Raw genomic sequence first — 12,245 nt, 5'->3', positions numbered from 1 at the left:
GAACGTAGCAAGTCAAATACTTTTTAATACGATGTCGTTCTTAATTATATGGCCGCCACTGTATATTGAATCGACAATGGATAAGTATGATTACCTAAACAGTTTGAAACACAATTTGAACCAAAGTGCAGAATAACTTGGTTTAGCTACAACATGTTGGTTCCAACAAGATAATGTCACAAAGCGTATTGCTGAGATCCATGTTCCGGGAAAGGGAATTATTGTGGAACACTAATAGCTTCCCTTATCATCGTTATTTGCAATATGGACAAATATGTTCTACCTCCAAATTCACCAATTTTTCATAATTTATGTATAATTTTCCTTTTATCAATGCTGATTTCTTTGCCTTGTTTTCCATTCTTGTGAACGCAGACTTTTTGGTTCTCTAATTTAGAAGTTGTAACACTTTTATACCTTTATATTCTTAATAGTTATGTATTTTCTGGAGTTTTTTTTTTTTTTTTTGGAAAGTTTCACAGTTTTTAGCCTAAGTGTACTCAGGACAGTTTGATTATGATTGATTGTGACACCTCCAAAACATGGTTTTTGAACGCTTTTGCAGCATCTTCTGGCGATTGCTGCTATTTTTCGTGTTCTTACGCATAGTTCAATGATTCGTCACCTGGATCCATCTTATAAACGTCTTCCGAAGTACCGCGATCGTATTTTTCAAAACCCCATTTATTGTCGTCAAGTTTTCATGCAATATCGAATGTTAGTTGGTGGAATAAATCAAGCATGGTCACGTTTGGAACGGCAGTGCCGATGATTTTCGGCAATTTACACGCACACGACCCGAATGCACAGAAAGAGCGTACAAAAGAGAACAAATGTTTTGCTTTGTTATTGTTTTACAGCTTGCGTGAATACAAACTTTCTAACACACTGTTAAAAGTTGCCAATATTTTGAATACATTTACATTTTCTCCGTTCTCTTTTTGGTCATGCCTGGAATAAATGCCCAAGGTGTCTCTATCTCACGGTAGTTAACATGGCGATCATGGATTATCCGTTCACGCACGGCTTTTTTTTCTGGCACAATGGCCGTTTTTGGACGATCCTCACGATTGAATTCATTGAACAAGTTTTTCGTAGTGCTATAGAATGGTCCTTTATCGACATATAAAGATTTAGTTTGATCGATGCATTCTTGCCGTGATTATCCACCTCGAAAATTATAAAAATTATGGGACGAAAATGTTCACAAGTAAATTCCATTTTTTTGCAAAGTGATTTTTCATGGTTATATGTCAAACTGACCTGAGTACGTTTAGGCCAAAAACTGTCAAACTTTCCAAAGAAATGGCAAATGGCTCCCGCCGACACTGCGTGTTGCCTAGGCCAGAAGGTTTTCGATAAACCCTCGTATATACATACAAACGTGTGTATGTATGTAGACACCTAGTGGGTATCTAGACTGATAATAAAAATTGCATCTTTTAATTTTTTTTAATGTTTATTGTTCAAAACCCCATGCCACCAAGAAAACTGTAACCAAGCTTACATTAATATTTAAAACTTCCTACAATTTCCAAACGGAATATACCCAGACTCACGATTTCGAGATAACAATAACCAATTCTTTATCAATAACAATTGGTTTTCATATACAACCTTACATACGTAATACTATACATATGTATATAAACTTTTTAATTAGAGCTTCCCTCACACCTAAACAATGAAATTTGTACGTTCATACAATAAGCCCAATTATGCTACCTATGAGCTTATTATCTTCGAAAAATAAAGGGTTGAAAGTCAGTTGATTATATCGCACATTTCATATCATATCGCCGCCGCATATTAAGCAGTTCACTTTTCATAAATTAAACAAATTTATTCACAACATAATCGTCGCTATCATTTAGGAGTAATTAAAATGTATTTTTTATTTAATCGGGTAAGAAGGGTCTTCCAATGAGATATCTTCTAACTTTAATGACACACACTCTCGTGCGTGTTTTGCAGAATTTTTAAGCAGATCAACCACATACATTCATTTCTACTTTCAATTGTATGTATGTACGTGTGATATTATGTTCATCTGTAAATGAAAAGGGAATTTAAAGGCAAAACATGATAACTTTTAAAGATGTTTTAGGTATATACGAGTATTGTGTAAAATTGTGTAATCGTAGTTTTATCGTACAAAAAAAAAAGAATTTTAGTTCGGGTATTTGAATATGTGAAATTATAAATATCTTAATAGAGAGGTCCGACTTATACCGCGTCGAAGAGAAATTAATAACCTGCTCACTTAGTGGTAATTTGGAATTGATTTAAAAATAATGGTGCTACACCGAAGTGACATTGGGACACTTCTCTCACATAAATGAGTCCAATTCTATTTTTAAATCATTTCAATGGATCCTTACCTCCCTGTCGTGTCACTTGAGGAAGTACCTTTACCATCCGTTAAAGGAATAAGAACTTGGATTAAACGACTGGTTAGTAAAGAAAACGAAAAATAACGAAAACGTACACGGCGCTCTTGAATCAAATTTAAATGGAAGGTGCGTACACCTGGGATATTTTTGCGGATTCTGAAACTACAATGTTCATAGATGAGAAAAGTCAAAAAACTAAAAAAATCGCCGGAGCGCTTTTTAAATAAATCGCGATTCAAACTGACATTTTTGGGGTTATTTTGGTTTTCACGATTTTGCTTAGAAACCGCAAGTCCTATCAAAAAGATACTGAAGAAAATGTTGTAGCTATGAAAATTCTCTACAAGATTGACCTTTTCAGTATTTCCGTAGCTTTAGCCATTTTTGAGATATTGAAGTTTAAATTGGCATTTTTTTTAAGTTGGGAAATTGCAGTCATGACATTGTTTTATATGGAGACGATACAGAACTGAATTGAATTTGAATTGTCCCAATTTCAACGTCTATATCTCAAAAGTTGTAAAACCTACGAAAATATCACTAAGGTCAATCATGTAGAGAATTTTGATTGCTACAACATTTTCCTTATTCCCATTTTGATAGGACTTGCGGTTTCCAATCAAAATCGCAAAAACCTAAACAACCCCTAAAAATGTCAACCTGAATCGCGATTTATTTAAAAAGCGCTCCGGCGATTTTTTTAGTTTTTTGATTTTTCACATCTATGAACATTGTAGTTTCAGAATCCGCAAAAACTTCCCAGGTGTAAGCACCTTCCATTTAAATTTGATTCAAGAGCACCGTGCGTAAAGTTTACGACCCCCGCAAATGTTTTAGAGGCCAGGGTTTGCGAACGTTCAGACTCTTTATTCAGATGGATTAGTTTACGCACTGGTGGATGTACTTGCAAAGTACAAATCTGATATTACTGTCATACGGAAAATTCTATCGAGTGGGAAAGACGTCACAACAAAACCTAAAGGTGACGCATTGTATTATAGCTCCCGCTTCCATGATATAAATTATGAATTTGGTTGGGGATTTGTAGTTATTCAGATGTTGAAACATCTGCTCTCTAGTTTCTCCGCGGTGGATGAAATACTTGCTACAATTCAAATAAAAGCTAAATTCTTCAACATCAGTCTTATCTGTTCCCATGTCCAACCGAAGATAAAGACGAGCAGAACTAAGATATACTTTACGAGCGCTTAGCAAAACATATGACCGGTGTCCTGCCCATGACACCACCAATCCGCTGATGGACACAGCAGAGGCAAAAACATGGTAGTTAGCAGCACCAGATTTTAGCATCTCTTTATTTCTAAGACCGCCTGGCTGTCATCAGATGAAAAAAAAAACAAGAAACCAGAAAAACCGTAGAAAATAAAGTACGAATAGATACAATATGGATGTTGGACAATGGAAACCAAACATCATAGTCGCATCACATGCGACATCATGCTGGCGCTTAGAATGCGTACCGGACGATTGGAATTTGAGCATCTTTTGTCCCGTCTACAAGAAAGGAGATAAGACTGTGTGCTCAAACCAGGGTTTCGGAGTCGGAGTCGAGCAATTTTTCTGGTGTCGTAATCTGAGTCGAAAAAAATATATTTTTTTCGTCGGTCACATTTATTCTTGAGCTCGAGTCGTCATAATATTTGGGAAGAGTTCTTTGCTTTAATGCAAAGAACTAAGAAAACTGACGAGTCCAAGTGGCGTTGTACGAAACTAGTATTCTCTGCCCTTCCCTAAGGTAAATCAATTTTAACTACACCCACTTTAAAAACTTGTTTTTAAAATTTGTAAACAACAAATCTGTGCTTAAGCTGGGCTTACTTTAAAAATAAAAAGTAACCACACATCACAACAAAACTGCCAAAGTGAATCTTTTTTCATTTATCGCAAATCAATGTGAAGAAATGTTTTGAACAAATTAATCCTCTAAACTTTACAAACAAATTTAAAATGGCATGACTGTTGCATTACAATTGCACCTTTGGCATGAATTTTCAAGCTAGATCCGTGTCCTAATATACAAAAAGAAACATATAAATATTTTGAAGTATTTGTTTAAGATCTCACACATCCTAGATCTCGATCTCCCATATTCACCTCAGGCCGCCATTCTTTTTTTCTATTCCATTGCACTCCGTTGACTACCATGTCTTCTACATAATTCCTATTGGTCTTTGATAGAATAGGATATATTTTCCTTTCCGCTTTTCTGGTACATTTTCACCAAACTATAAAAAGCGTTCGTTAAAGTTCAGTTTAAGGGTCTCTAAAATGTTGGCTTATATCAAGTTTAAAACCTTTCTGTAGTTGAGTATTAAATTCGAGAGTTCTGTTCTTTTCAAAGAAGATCTTAGGAAAAATTCAGCATATCGGAAAAAAATAGAACATTTTATTTTTTCAAAATAGTCCGGCTTAATCCCATTGCTGTTGTTATAATATTTTAAAATATTAAAACTACACCATAAAAAACGCTACCAATGTTCTATAGAACATTTTATTAATTTTTAGTGGTATTGGAGTCGTAAGTCGAACCAAAAATGGCTCAAACCATAGGGGCTTAAGTCTGTTCCCTTGTTCATATAAGAACGACTAAAGCGTATGCCCAATGAAATTATTAGGTCATATCAATGCGGCTTTAGACCTGTCAAATCCTGGAAAATACCCAAGAGATACAAATCGACTCTAACCATATTTTGGTCGATTATAAACCAGTCTGAGGCAGCCCTATACATACATGCATATGCTCCCATACACATCCCCGAAGGGACACAACCACAAACAATTATGCGAGATGGAAACGTTGCTGTGCTGTGCCGGAGACATTGGCATCATTCATCGATCTGTAAACAATGTAACTGATGCCTTTAAAACCGCCAAGTTGTCTGGTAGTAAACAGCAACAAGACCAAGTTGATGGTATCGACGCGCAAGGCGTCCACGGAACTTGGACCAACTGTGGAAGTTGGTGTTTACAATTATAAGGTTGTTAAAGACTTCGGCTGACTTCCGTAACGTCAGTTGCTTTGTTAATATCTGTAAATGTCTTAAACATCATATTCCATATCGCTGTAATACAGAATGTAATACAGCAGTATTGCAATCCAAAACGTCACTGATGCGTTTTTCAAAATCAGAATACACACAAAATAAGCATCAGGTATGAAACTGATGAATTAGGTAGATTTTGCAACGATACGTATTTAACCCACTTAGCGCCGAGAATTTTTTTGCAAGAAAACTTAAAATTGTTTATGAAAATTATATTTTTGAGACTTTTTAAGCATTTTTAAATAAATAATTTTTTTCTCTAAAACGTATAGTTTTCCTGCAATTGGGCCTTCTTTTAAAAGTGCCAAAAACTTTGGAGGGTAATATGGGTGTATCCTTATATGCCAATCTCTTGGTTTTTGATTGAGAAAAAATTTAAAATTTTCATCAAAAGTGGAAAATTACAAAAAAGGCGATTTTTTTGAATAGCTTGGGTTTTAGGCCAATTGCGTGGAAATGCATAGGTCAAATAAAGCTTTTTAAGAGTGAAATGACGACCAGTGGCTTTATCTGGGTTAATATACTTTTGCAATGCACGAGCAATAATTGAAACAACGCAGTTTATGACGTTTCGGAAGTCAGCCTTCTTCGTCCTCGACATCATAAACCCAACAAACACCATAATTTATGAAATAAAAAGAAGAATATAATTGGCCAGTATAGTTAAACGTATCGAGATACAACGATTGCTTTGCCTAGGCCATGTCATAAGAATGAGCGATGATGAACTCGGTAAAAAGGCCACATGACGGTATGCGCAGAAGCCAAGGCTTCGATGAAGCAAACAAGTGGAAGATGAGATCGAAAATCTAAATAAAGAAACAAATCGAGAGGAATGGAAACCATTTTTAGTTCGGCCTATTTGACAAATGTCCTGTAGAGTATCAACTAAGTAGTTAAAATAGGCCAACATATGCTACTTTGGCCTAAGTAAGCGGTTTAAAAAGAAAACCGTCACACAAATGTGTGGATCAGATAAAGCAGTGCTTGGTGTATTTAAGAGAAAAATCCTCCGAAAGATCTGCTGGCCAATCTGCGTTGACGATGAATATCGATGCCGTATAAACCATAAGCTGTAACGGCTATATAACGACATTGTCATAGTTAAACCCAGCGAGTTAAAACGTATGCTTTGGCTAGGCCATACCATGAGAGGCGATGATGGACTCACTAAAAAAGCGTATATATGCGGACTCCGATGAAATGAAACCTTGGAAGACAAAATAAAAATGTATGCAATTCGAAATTGGTAATTGGTATCAAAGTAATAATAATTTCACAAAAAAAAACTTTGTAGTTAATGATCACATAACCGACCCTCACAAGGTACATATTTGCTTCACGGCAGCAAATAGTGAATTGTTAACACCAACAATAAATTAATAATAGATATATGGGTTCTCAGAGGATAAATCTTGAGGTATATGCTATGTTTTAAAGGTTGACCTGGTTTCTGGAACCTGGAGGTACATTTTAACTCAGTTAAAGGGAGTCTTACAAATATATACCTTAAGGATACCGGCATTATTTCTTCTATCAATCCAATTGAATTTTTTCAGACATAAAATATTTTAAAAGCTTTTGCCGTTATGTATTGATTGTCCAGTAATACATTGTCAGTAGAAGATTTGTTTGTCACAGTTTCATGTGATTATGTGATTTTCAAAGCCTAGGACCTAACACAGTCCTTAGTTTTTTTGGAATCATACTTATTTTACGGTCCCCTTAGTTTGTAGCTAAACACTCAGCACTTAAGTAATTTTCATTTGTAGATACACGTAGCAGTGCCCATAAACATTTTCTAAATGTAAATTGCATGAAATGTATAGTGTATTAAGATGGGTCACTCACTTAAACATTGGAAACTAAATTAAAGTCAGTGTTTTTTCAAACTTATGTTCTAGGAGAGATGCAATCTTATATGTGAAGGCCCTATTCGAAATTAGTAGTGATAGCATATCAATGTATAGAATTAATAAAACTATTCTTATATCCGACACGGCAATATCGCTTGATATTACATACATACATCCCACAACATCCCCGAAGGGACAAGGGAGACTCCTATCATATCAATGAGTGCACACTGATTTATATTGGCTCAGTGATATGGTACTTACATTTTTGTTGCCCATTGCAAACGGCATGCCTTAAGACACCATTTTGTAGAGAATCTTTTCATGGTTGAAATACTCTGGAAATGTGAGCCAACATTGCCTTAAGGGGATTTGCTTGACACCGCCAAAAATTTCGGGGATTTGCAAAGCTTACGTGCTTGCCACTGCACCAAGCTGGATCCCAACCGTTTGTTATTATCTCCCGTAAAATGTTATTTTCTTCACATTTTTCTTATTTGTGAACCTTAAGAACTGAAAAATCATGAAATCCTCATGTATGTATGTGATCCTTACTTGACCATACGTTCTTTATAATTTTTACCTTCAGAGTAACGATGATTATCCTAAAAATAACTAAAATTGTATGGCGGATATTGACCATGAAACTTTTAGTGAATTTGACCTAGTTGACCACCCATAATTTGCAATTATCAGCAAGTGATGTATGTTTACAGACGAAAACCTACTCTCCATGCAAATTCCCTGACTATTAGTCCATAATTGACGCCTTGAGTTTGATTACAAAGAGACCAACGAATATTCATAGCTGCATCGATTTATCTCGTCGAGATTAAAAACTAGTTTTGGGACATTGTCAACATCTCGTGCAAACAAATAAGCAAATTTTCCCCAAAATCATATCACTTCGCCAGTCTAGAAGAATGCATGCAAACATACACCAGGTATATCTAGGTGTAACCCAACCTAATGTTTAATTATGTGATGGTATACAATCCCTTTGTGTGAGGCTAGCATTTCCTACACAAACAAGCCACAGGGGAATCTTGCACATCCGTACAAGAACACATCCTAGTAATAGTCATCCATGGTTGAGTGCTTCCTTTTGGGGTTGCCTACAACACCATTGTTACTGTCGCCATAAAAATAAGTGGCCACATTATGCCTACGACCAACCTTTCCATCTTAAACGAGTGTGTCTAATTTACTCGGTGCTGCACCAGCGCCAACAAACTAAAAAATGTCGCGCATTAGAAGCATAGCCACAATGGATGAAACGAACAAAGCTATCCACAAAAACGTGGTTATGGTCCTAGAGGGGTAAAAAGGATACACACATAAATACCTCCATCCATCCGAACATACATACATATTTATTTACCACTAGTAATTTTACAAACGACAACAATCCACTCTACCCCCAACGACGTCATTATTGATGTTAGCATTTTGTATCTAAACAATCTAATCTATTTATGTTTGTTTGTATAGATGAGTACATTGTACATACATACATATATTTAAGGTCTCTCGACGACTGATAGGACTATTGGGGACTCCGAATAGCTAGACCCAACATTAGATTTGGGTTGTGAAAAAAGAGGCATTTTGGGTAATATTTTTTTGATTACATTCTATGTCGGGTTATATGTGAACGTAAGTGTTTATTCACCACGAAGTCGAAACCAGTACAACCACGATGACAATGCCACCAACAACGAAGTGAGCTTCAAAAATTCCTTCGTTTTTCTTTATTTCCCTTTTCGTTCAAACTCTCTCTTTGTGTTCTTTTCTAATTTCCTTTCAATGTGGATTTTTGTTGAGCAAGTTCACTCACGCCGTTTACACCGTTTCGGAGCGACGAAGTTTTTTTCGAGTTATACTAGTTTTCCCTTTTCGTGTATGACAATACCTCTTACGCTCGCTCACTGGTGTTGCAGGACGGATGACTGGCTGACTGTCTGTTAAGTTTATAGGACAGACAGGACGTGATGCTTTGGAAATTGTGGCTAAGAAATGACTCGAGGGTGGGTTTTTTTCTTTCTTTTTCAGTTTGTTTCAAATGCTGCTGGTATTCGGTGTCGACACCATTGCTGTTGTTATTGTCCCACAACTTTCAGTTGGGTTTCTCTTCAATGTTTTTCCCCTGGTCTTTGTCATTTTGCGTTATATTTGTGGGTGTAGGCAGACAGTTAGTTGAACAGCATTACATACAAACATTTGAAGTTGAATCGAATCGAGAGTGGTGGTAAAAAGACAAAGTCGAGTAGGATATAGGCATACTACGAATTTTCTCAGGCCTAATAATATTGATTGATTTTCTGCTTAAACTTCAAACATCCCTCTCTCTCACAATGTTGTCCTGTGGCTAAGCATTTTAGAATAGGTACTAAATTCTATAAACATTAAAATATAATGACAAAATTTTTCTCAATATTTACTTTTCCATAAACTCTTTGTTGTTGCGACGGAGATTTCTGTTGTTATTGTTGGTTTTGCGTAGAAGATATTTAAAACACTTGCGATTTGATTCGTATCTACTGGAAATGTATTACACAAATTTTTCGGTATTGGCCTTTCTTTGTATACACACTCACTAACTCACTTCACTACCCTTTTTTATACGATTTTTCACTTTCACGCTTATGCTGAGAAAAGGGTATTTTATTACATTTAGTATAATCGCGATGTAATATTTTTATTATTTTCCAAAAAAACAATTTTCAATATTTTCTTATAGTATTCACACTCAAACAGAAATATACATATACTTGTGATGATTGTATTCAAAACAGATACTATGAAGCATACATAATCAACGCCATGCCACTATCACTGATAAGTTTTAATTTTTTTTTTTAATTTTTTTATTTATGAATTACTTGAATCGATTTTCTTGATATTTTGTTTAAATATTTCATTTCTTTCTGATTGTGGTTGCTCAATTATCGTGAACAAATCAAATGAATTGTAAGAATTTTCACTTTATATTATCTTTTTTCCACTTGCCACTTAGTATATATTTTCACCCAGTTTCAAGGTAATGCCAAAAAATAAACTACCTTTAATTTTGGGCGCATAGAACGCGCACGCACTTGTATTTCGAGTCAATACGTCCGATTTCAGCCGTGGCCGTTACTCCACTGAAAAGTGAAAAGTTTTTCCAATGAAAACTTTGTCATTTTCCACTCTAAGGTAAAAAGGCACTCTCTCGCTCTCTCACACAGCGCCCCTCTCAACCACACTTACCCGTAGAGAGAAATAAGCTCTGCGTTTTCCATTAATTACAAAAAAACTTTTCCTTACTAAAGGCTACATTTCTGTTTGGATTTACTTTTGACATTTTTCTCTCTTTCTTCTCTCTGCATTACTCACTCTCGTGAATTTTCTTTTATTTTGTTGCTATTTGGCTAACCGCTGTGTGACAATTCAAATGCTGTTGTTGTTGTTGTGGAAAGCTTTACCGGACACAACAACAGACACTTAACATTGTTGCCGTGTTGTTTTGTTTTCTCTTGATTTTCTTTTGCTCATTTTTGTTGTCATTGTTTTTCTTACAACATGAATGATTTGTTTTCGTTTCACGTTGATTGTGTATTAAAACTACATAAATTCTCTCACACACAATTTTCCACGGGTTTTCCGATATCAGTGGCGTAGTTTTAATGGTGGCAACCTTACAAATCTTTGTACTTTGCACACTGATGTTTCCAAGCGAAACAAAATCACCTTTTCCGCGGTGGCAAAATGTAGGCGATACTTCTTGGTTATTTCAGCCATTTAAAACTAATCTAAAAGTTTGAAAAAGGTGATAAGAAGATGTCCAATATAACACTATGCAACACTGAAAATGCAAACAACTTCTAGTAAGCATTTTTTTGAAAGTTCATATTTAGACTACAAAGACCCTAGTAGGGTTTTGTCCTGTCAAATCCAGATCTGATTTTATGACCGCATCTAAACCGGACTAAATCTACACTTTTTTGCATTTATCAGGCCTATATCACAGAAACGAATAGGAATTTGGCCTTGCTGACTTTAGCAATATTGTATCCCTACATTAGTAGAACTTATCTTTTGAAAAAAACCACATAAAAAACTCTATCTAGGGCAAATATAGAAAATTTTACATAATTGCTGAAATTCTGGTTGAACCAAGTAACCTTTTGCTAAAATCATCCAAATAAAGTTCTCAACAATTCTGTAGAACATTCTGAAACTCTAAAATGCTTACTTCATTTTGTTTCAGCGGTATTTTGCATCATATCTTTTACAACACGTATTTCAAACACAGTTCACACCAACAGTTTATTCTCGCATTTCGAAATACACCACATTATTGACATATTTATTAAATCGTCGTTGAAAAATGTACTGAAAACAACGGCATAGAGGCATTTTACAACAATGACATGTTCTGAAGAGGAATATTTTAATTTTATACAGAAAAAATTAACGGTTTTGGAGATACGGTGCGAAATGTATAAAAATTGTGGAACTTTTGCATATATTTTGAAATTTGAGGCAATAAATGTAGTTTTTCGAGTTCATTATTTCTCCAAATTTTTTATTTTTGTCCTTATCTACAAATTTGCTTCAGAGGTCCGAAGAAGATCCACATTGGTTTCAGAGATATAGCCCCGAATTTCTTTGAAAACTCAATATTTAACCATGTTTAGATGGGGCCATAAAATCCGAGCTGGATCTGACACAACAAAACCCAATTAGGGTTTCTTGTCGTTTAGGTCTGTACTTTCAAAAAAATCCTTAGTTCGAATTGTTTGCACAAGATCACCTTAAAAATGTTGCACAGTGTAATTGAAGTAATATGAATCGGGATGGGTTATTTGATATAAGAGAAGAGTGTATATTAGACAACAAAAGAATTGACAAAACCAAAATTGTAAAAAGTGTCATATTAATTTTTAATT

At 35.2% G+C, this 12,245-nt stretch overlaps 1 protein-coding gene across 32 annotated transcripts in view; it reads right to left on the bottom strand.

Moving 5' to 3' along the window:
* The window catches only part of Shab (potassium voltage-gated channel shaker cognate b), a 394,632-nt gene extending 384,153 nt beyond the window's left edge, over nt 1-10,479 (bottom strand). For 15 of the 32 annotated variants that reach the window (XR_012412620.1, XR_012412621.1, XR_012412622.1 and 12 more), the window contains exon 1: nt 9,756-10,479. The gene's annotated coding sequence lies outside the window, so the exon portion shown is untranslated. The remainder of the gene's footprint in view (nt 1-9,755) is intronic. The other 17 variants (XR_012412623.1, XM_073983612.1, XM_073983601.1 and 14 more) reach the window with 2 other exon arrangements.
* Nucleotides 10,480-12,245: the final 1,766 nt, after the last annotated feature.

This window comes from Musca autumnalis, unplaced genomic scaffold (genome assembly GCF_047663935.1).
Source record: "Musca autumnalis isolate F117 unplaced genomic scaffold, ASM4766393v1 scaffold_4, whole genome shotgun sequence".
NCBI classification, from domain to species: domain Eukaryota; kingdom Metazoa; phylum Arthropoda; class Insecta; order Diptera; family Muscidae; genus Musca; species Musca autumnalis.
The sequence above is the reverse complement of the archived record's forward strand: the minus strand, read 5'-3'. Positions and strand labels throughout refer to the sequence as shown.